This window comes from Triticum urartu, chromosome 1, assembly GCF_003073215.2.
Source record: "Triticum urartu cultivar G1812 chromosome 1, Tu2.1, whole genome shotgun sequence".
In the NCBI taxonomy this organism is placed as follows: Eukaryota; Viridiplantae; Streptophyta; class Magnoliopsida; order Poales; family Poaceae; genus Triticum; species Triticum urartu.
Window position 1 is genome coordinate 476,922,325 of NC_053022.1, and position 6,000 is coordinate 476,928,324.

Sequence of the window (6,000 nt, forward strand, 5' to 3'; positions counted from 1 at the left end):
GGTTTATATAGACACCAGAGGGACCTAGGGTTGTACAGAGTCGGTTTACATAGGGAGGAATCTTCATATCTGAATGCCAAGCTTGCCTTCCATGTAAAGGAGAGTCCCATCCGGACACGGGAGGAAGTCTTCTGTCTTGTATCTTCATGACCCATTAGTCCAGCCCACATCACATAGCCCAGACGCCCGAGGACCCCTTAATCCAGGACTCCCTCAGTAGCCCCTGAACCAGGCTTCAATGGTGATGTGTCCGACGTGCATATTGTCTTCGGCATTGCAAGGCGGATTCCTCCTCCAAATACTTCAAAGCATCTGACATGAAGAGTTATACTCGAATTTTCATTTAATGTCATATCCTTCAGCTTTTGCGCCTCCGTTGCTTCCGCTTCCACGTGTCGAGCAAATACAAAAGGTCAGAGTATTTTTTGCACATAACACCCCGACCATGTAAAAAGGCATCTATTTAAAGGGATTGGATCTCAGATGCCATTCCACACCAGGCAGAAAATCCTTAGAGCTCGCTAGGAGAAACCATTCAAACATGGCTAGCACTCCCAGTTCCTCCTCCCGCCCTCATGGCTCCGAAAAAGGCGATTGGGAGAGATGTTCAGTATCGCATGACCAGCTGGTTAAGCTCCAAACGCAGGGATTCCTTCCCCCGCGGATCTAGTCCCCGTTCGAACCTCTTTCACTGGCGAAGCCTTGGCGGAAAATTTCCCCAATCCAACCAGGGGGAACGAGTGTGCTTCGTCTCCTTTTTATTAAGAGGCATCGAATTTCCAACCCATCCTTTCCTCCAGGGTCTCCTGGAGTACTACGATCTCTAACCGCACAATCTTACGCCGGCCTCTATCCTGCACATTGCGGGTTTTGTTGCTCTTTGCGAGCTATTCCTGGGCTGCGAGGCCCATTTTGAGTTATGGAGGAAGCTTTTCGGCCTCGTCCCCCGCTCCCAAAAGGGATCTATATTCGAGGTGGGCGGCGCCGAGATATGGCATATAGCCGGGACCAGATACTTGTCCGGCACGCCAAAGAAGGCATCCGAAGAGTGGGCCTCAGAGTGGTTTTATATTGAAGATGTCGCTCTCCCCGACCCATTCCGAATGGGCCTTCCCGAATTTTCTAGCGCTCCACTGAGAAAACGCCATAGCTGGCTGTTGGAAATATGCCCTAGAGGCAATAATAAAAGCATTATTATTATATTTCCTTGTTCATGATAATTGTCTTTATTCATGCTATAGTTGTGTTATCCGGAAATCGTAATACATGTGTGAATAATAGACACCAACATGTCCCTAGTAAGCCTCTAGTTGACTAGCTCGTTGATCAACAGATGGTCATGGTTTCCTGACTATGGACATTGGATGTCATTGATAACGAGATCACATCATTAGGAGAATGATGTGATGGACAAGACCCAATCCTAAACATAGCACAAGATCGTATAGTTAGTTTGCTAGAGTTTTCCAATGTCAAGTATCTTTTCCTTAGACCATGAGATCGTGTAACTCCCGGATACCGTAGGAGTGCTTTGGGTGTACCAAACGTCACAACGTAACTGGGTGACTATAAAGGTATACTACGGGCATCTCCGAAAGTGTCTGTTGGGTTGACACGGATCAAGACTGGGATTTGTCACTCCGTATGACGAAGAGGTATCACTGGGCCCACTCGGTAATGCATCATCATAATGAGCTCAAAGTGACCAAGTGTCTGGTCATGGGATCATGCATTACGGTACGAGTAAAGTGACTTGCCAGTAACGAGATTGAACGAGGTATTGGGATACCGACGATCGAATCTCGGGCAAGTAACATATCGATTGACGAAGGGAATTGTATACGGGGTTGCTTGAATCCTCGACATCGTGGTTCATCCGATGAGATCATCGAGGAGCATGTGGGAGCCAACATGGGTATCCAGATCCCGCTGTTGGTTATTGACCGAAGAGCGATCTCGGTCATGTCTACATGTCTCCCGAACCCGTAGGGTCTACACACTTAAGGTTCGGTGACGCTAGGGTTGTAGGGATATGTATATGCAGTAACCCGAATGTTGTTAGGAGTCCCGGATGAGATCCTGGACGTCACGAGGAGTTCCGGAATGGTCTGGAGGTAAAGAATTATGTATAGGAAGTGCTATTTCGGGCATCGGGACAAGTTTCGGGGTCACCGGTATTGTACCGGGACCACCGGAAGGGTCCCGGGGGTCCACCGGGTGGGGTCACCTGCCTCGGGGGGCCACATGGGCTGTAGGGGGTGCGCCTTGGCCTATATGGGCCAAGGGCACCAGCCCCAAGAGGCCCATGCGCCTAGGGTTCAAGGAAGGGAAGAGTCCCAAAGGGGGAAGGCACCTCCTAGGTGCCTTGGGGAGGAGGGATTCCTCCCTTGGCCGCACCCCCCTAGGAGATTGGATCTCCTAGGGCCGGCGCCCCCCTTGGACTCCCTATATATAGTGGGGAAAGGAGGGCCTCTCACAACACGCCTTTGGTGCCTCCCTCTCCCTCTCCAACACATCCTCCTTCTCCATAGTGTTTGGCGAAGCCCTGCCGGAGTACTGCAGCTCCACCACCACCACGCCGTCGTGCTACTGTTCGAGCCATCTTCCTCAACCTCTCCTTCCCCTTTGCTGGATCAACAAGAAGGAGACGTTACGCTGACCGTACGTGTGTTGAACGCGGAGGTGCCGTCCGTTCGGCGCTAGGATCCCCGGTGATTTGGATCACGTCGAGTACGCCTTCCTCATCCCCGTTCTTTGAACGCTTCCGCGCGTGATCTACAAAGGTATGTAGATGCAATCCAATCACTCGTTGCTAGATGAACTCCTAGATGGATCTTGGTGAAACCGTAGGAAAATTTTTGTTTTCTGCAACGTTCCCCAACACTGGCGCCCTTGGAGCTTCGAGGAGGAAGATAGCGCGGAAGTTCAACAATTAATGGGCAAGATAAGGACACTCGCCCAGTCCGGATTATCAATAATCGAGGTAATGGCGACTTCCATAGCAAGAGGTGTTCAGCCACTCCAATTCAGAGGGCTCCCTGCTATGTGGCATTACAACGGGGAAGATGACGCCTCACGCTGCGGACGAAAGGGCCCAGACACCCCTGCCGCCCTGGCCACAATATTGGCAGATCTGTACAGAGGGGAGAAAGAGGAATTTACTCGTCTTAAGCGCCGAGAGGGATTCTTCATGTACAATCCCCCTAACTGGGTGAGTTTTAATCCCACCACCTTACTCAATCCTCTCCTTGAGTCATGTTTAATTGACACTAACCCGTCCATTTTTGACAGGAATGGCGGAAGGTTATCGCGGGGATCCATAGCCCCGCTCCACAGCCAGAGAACCACAACCGGGACCTCGATCCCGAATTCAAAGAGGACCCGGACATATTTGTAGAGCTCAAGGAGGGAGTCTTCTACCAGGCGAGCTATGACGGCACAGAAGTGGCCATCATGGTTGATTATCCTGGCCTCCTTCCTGCCTCATATGTAAGTAGTCAGGAGACATCTCCTCCGAAAGAGCTTCCTTATTATGCCTCACCCACCGCACTGTCTCGTGCTCCAAAGGGGAGGCGCTCGGCGCGCCATGCTACACCAGAGGCATCTCATAAGAGAGCGGCGCCTGCGCTGGGCGGATCTTCGAAGAGGAAGGCGAATGACAACTCGGCCGAGCCTTCATCAAAGAGGCATGGCTTTGAATACGCCCCCTGGCGGTGACATCGAACTGTGACATTGTCCGCTGTGTTTTATCAGGAAGAGTATTCGCCGGACTATGTCCGGGGATCCTGCCGGTCGCGCCTCCACCAATCAGGTTCCAGACCCTGCCTCTAGGGTGGGGGCTGACACGGGAGTGACGCCGGATTGTCCTCCCTCAGAGGATTCGGATGATGTATCCGTCACGAACTCTGAAGTAGAGAGCGCCATGAATCATCAGCGACGGAGGGGCATTCTTTGCGACCCCAGCTTTACTAAAGAGGCGTTCGATGCCTTCAGCTCAGCTGTTGCGTACATCCGAGCTGCTCGGGATGGGCTTGCAGAGCCACTGACTAGTATTTGAAAGATATGCGGGTAAGCATGCATTGTATAGATCTGGTAATCATACACCAGTAGCCCCCGAGACTTGAAGCAGTTGAGACAACTGATTTAAGGATCATTGTATAATCAGGCACTCACGGAGAAGAACAACATGCTGTCTCATGAGCTGGAAAAGTGTCGGACCCAGCTAGCTGTTGCTACTGCCGAACTGGAGAAATCCAAGAAGGCACTGCCTGGTAATGTTCTCCGTCCAGAAAAATATCAATCATATACCAGTAATGTCAACACTGTTGTATTTCCCATGGCAGGATCGTTAGATCAACTGAAAGAGGAACTGAAGGTCGCACAGGCGGGTAAACATCAGGCCGAAAAGCAATTGGCCGCTGGCGAGCGTGTGTTGACATGGACCAGGGATGATAAGAACAAGCTACAAGATTCCAACACCCTGCTGGGCGAAGAGCTAAAAGACGTGCGAGTCCAGCTAGTGGACACCGTAAAAGAGAACAGGAAGCTACGGGGTGGCATATTCAGTATGGTTTTGAACTTACCTTCGTGTAGTGTGGTAAAAAATGAGTTGACATATTTATGTCTGCGGGTATGCCGACTGGCCGGCCCGAAGAGGAAATGTCCGGAGCTCAAGGCGATCTGCTGCAAGAGCTGTCACAAGTGCACGAGTGAGCTCGAAAAGCAATGCGGAGTGTTGCCAAGGCTTTATGGCCATCCACATCCCCTCTAGGAAGTATGGAGGAGCTTGTGAAGCTATTCAAGGGAGCTCGGCCCCGCTTTGGATTATGGAAGATATCAGCTTGCCGGGAAGGCGCACGAGAGGCCTGGGCCATGGTGAAAATGCGGTACACCGGACTTGATCCGAATCATATGGCCCAGGCCGGACCTCGGGGGTCAGATGGACAAGAGATTCCAGTGAGCTTGGTATATGACCAAGTAAAGATAGCCGCCAAGTTTTCACAATAGGATTGTAAGCTAGAAAGCCTGTTAGATGGTATAGAGGAAGAAGCTTTTGAGTCCAAGTGACTGTGTGCTTCAATTGACAAATTTGTCCCTAGCCAAATAGTAAAACGATTGTCATGGCCGACCTTTTCGCTTTGACCTCTGGCCCCGAGGGTGCGGAGTGTTTCCGAATACCGGACTGGCGATGAATAACGGGGCATGCGTGGAAACCATGCATAGGGGTCATAGTTGCTTCAATAGACAAGTTGTGTTCAGCTAGCTATGTTATATTACTTATTGATTGTAAGAAACATCTTCTAGAGAGAATAGTTCCGTTAAGGGTTCCTTTCCCTGGGTGAACATGCGTTAGTGTGCATGCCCAAACTTTGATTCGAAAAAATTGCAGTATATATAATATCTGGGGGTTTGTGATGCAACAAAGGTAAAACATCTTTAGTCCACTGACCGATTATTCCCTTAAGAACACTAGCTTTCGGCTTCACCCAATCTGAGGTACAAGTCTGGATGACCCGGCTGTAACAATCGCAGAGGTGCTCCCTTTATGCCCTAGCTGAACAAACGGGGACGTAGGGCATAAGCACAGGAGCCAGGCAACCCAGCTTGGCAAAAACTTAAGTCATAAAGGTGCATATAATGGTGAAGAAAAGGTATATATGATAAAAGGACACATATGTGGTGAGCTTGATGCTTGGAAAATGATAATAAGCTTTTGTAAAAGAAACCCCCAGGTATTATGGGCGTATACATTTAAGGATGCGTACCTCATAAGTGTGCGGTCTAGCCGCATAAGAGCTATAAAGCTAAAGAAAAAATTTAAAGAGAGAGAAAATGAAAATAGGAGAAAAAGAAAACGAACAATGAGTCCGGCTCTAGGCGTAGAATCTTCGGAGTTTGGCCGCATTCCACGGGTTCGGCTCTAAGTGATTATCCGATGCATCACATAGACGGTACGCACCTCCAGTGAGAACTTCATCTATAATGAAGGGACCTTCCCAC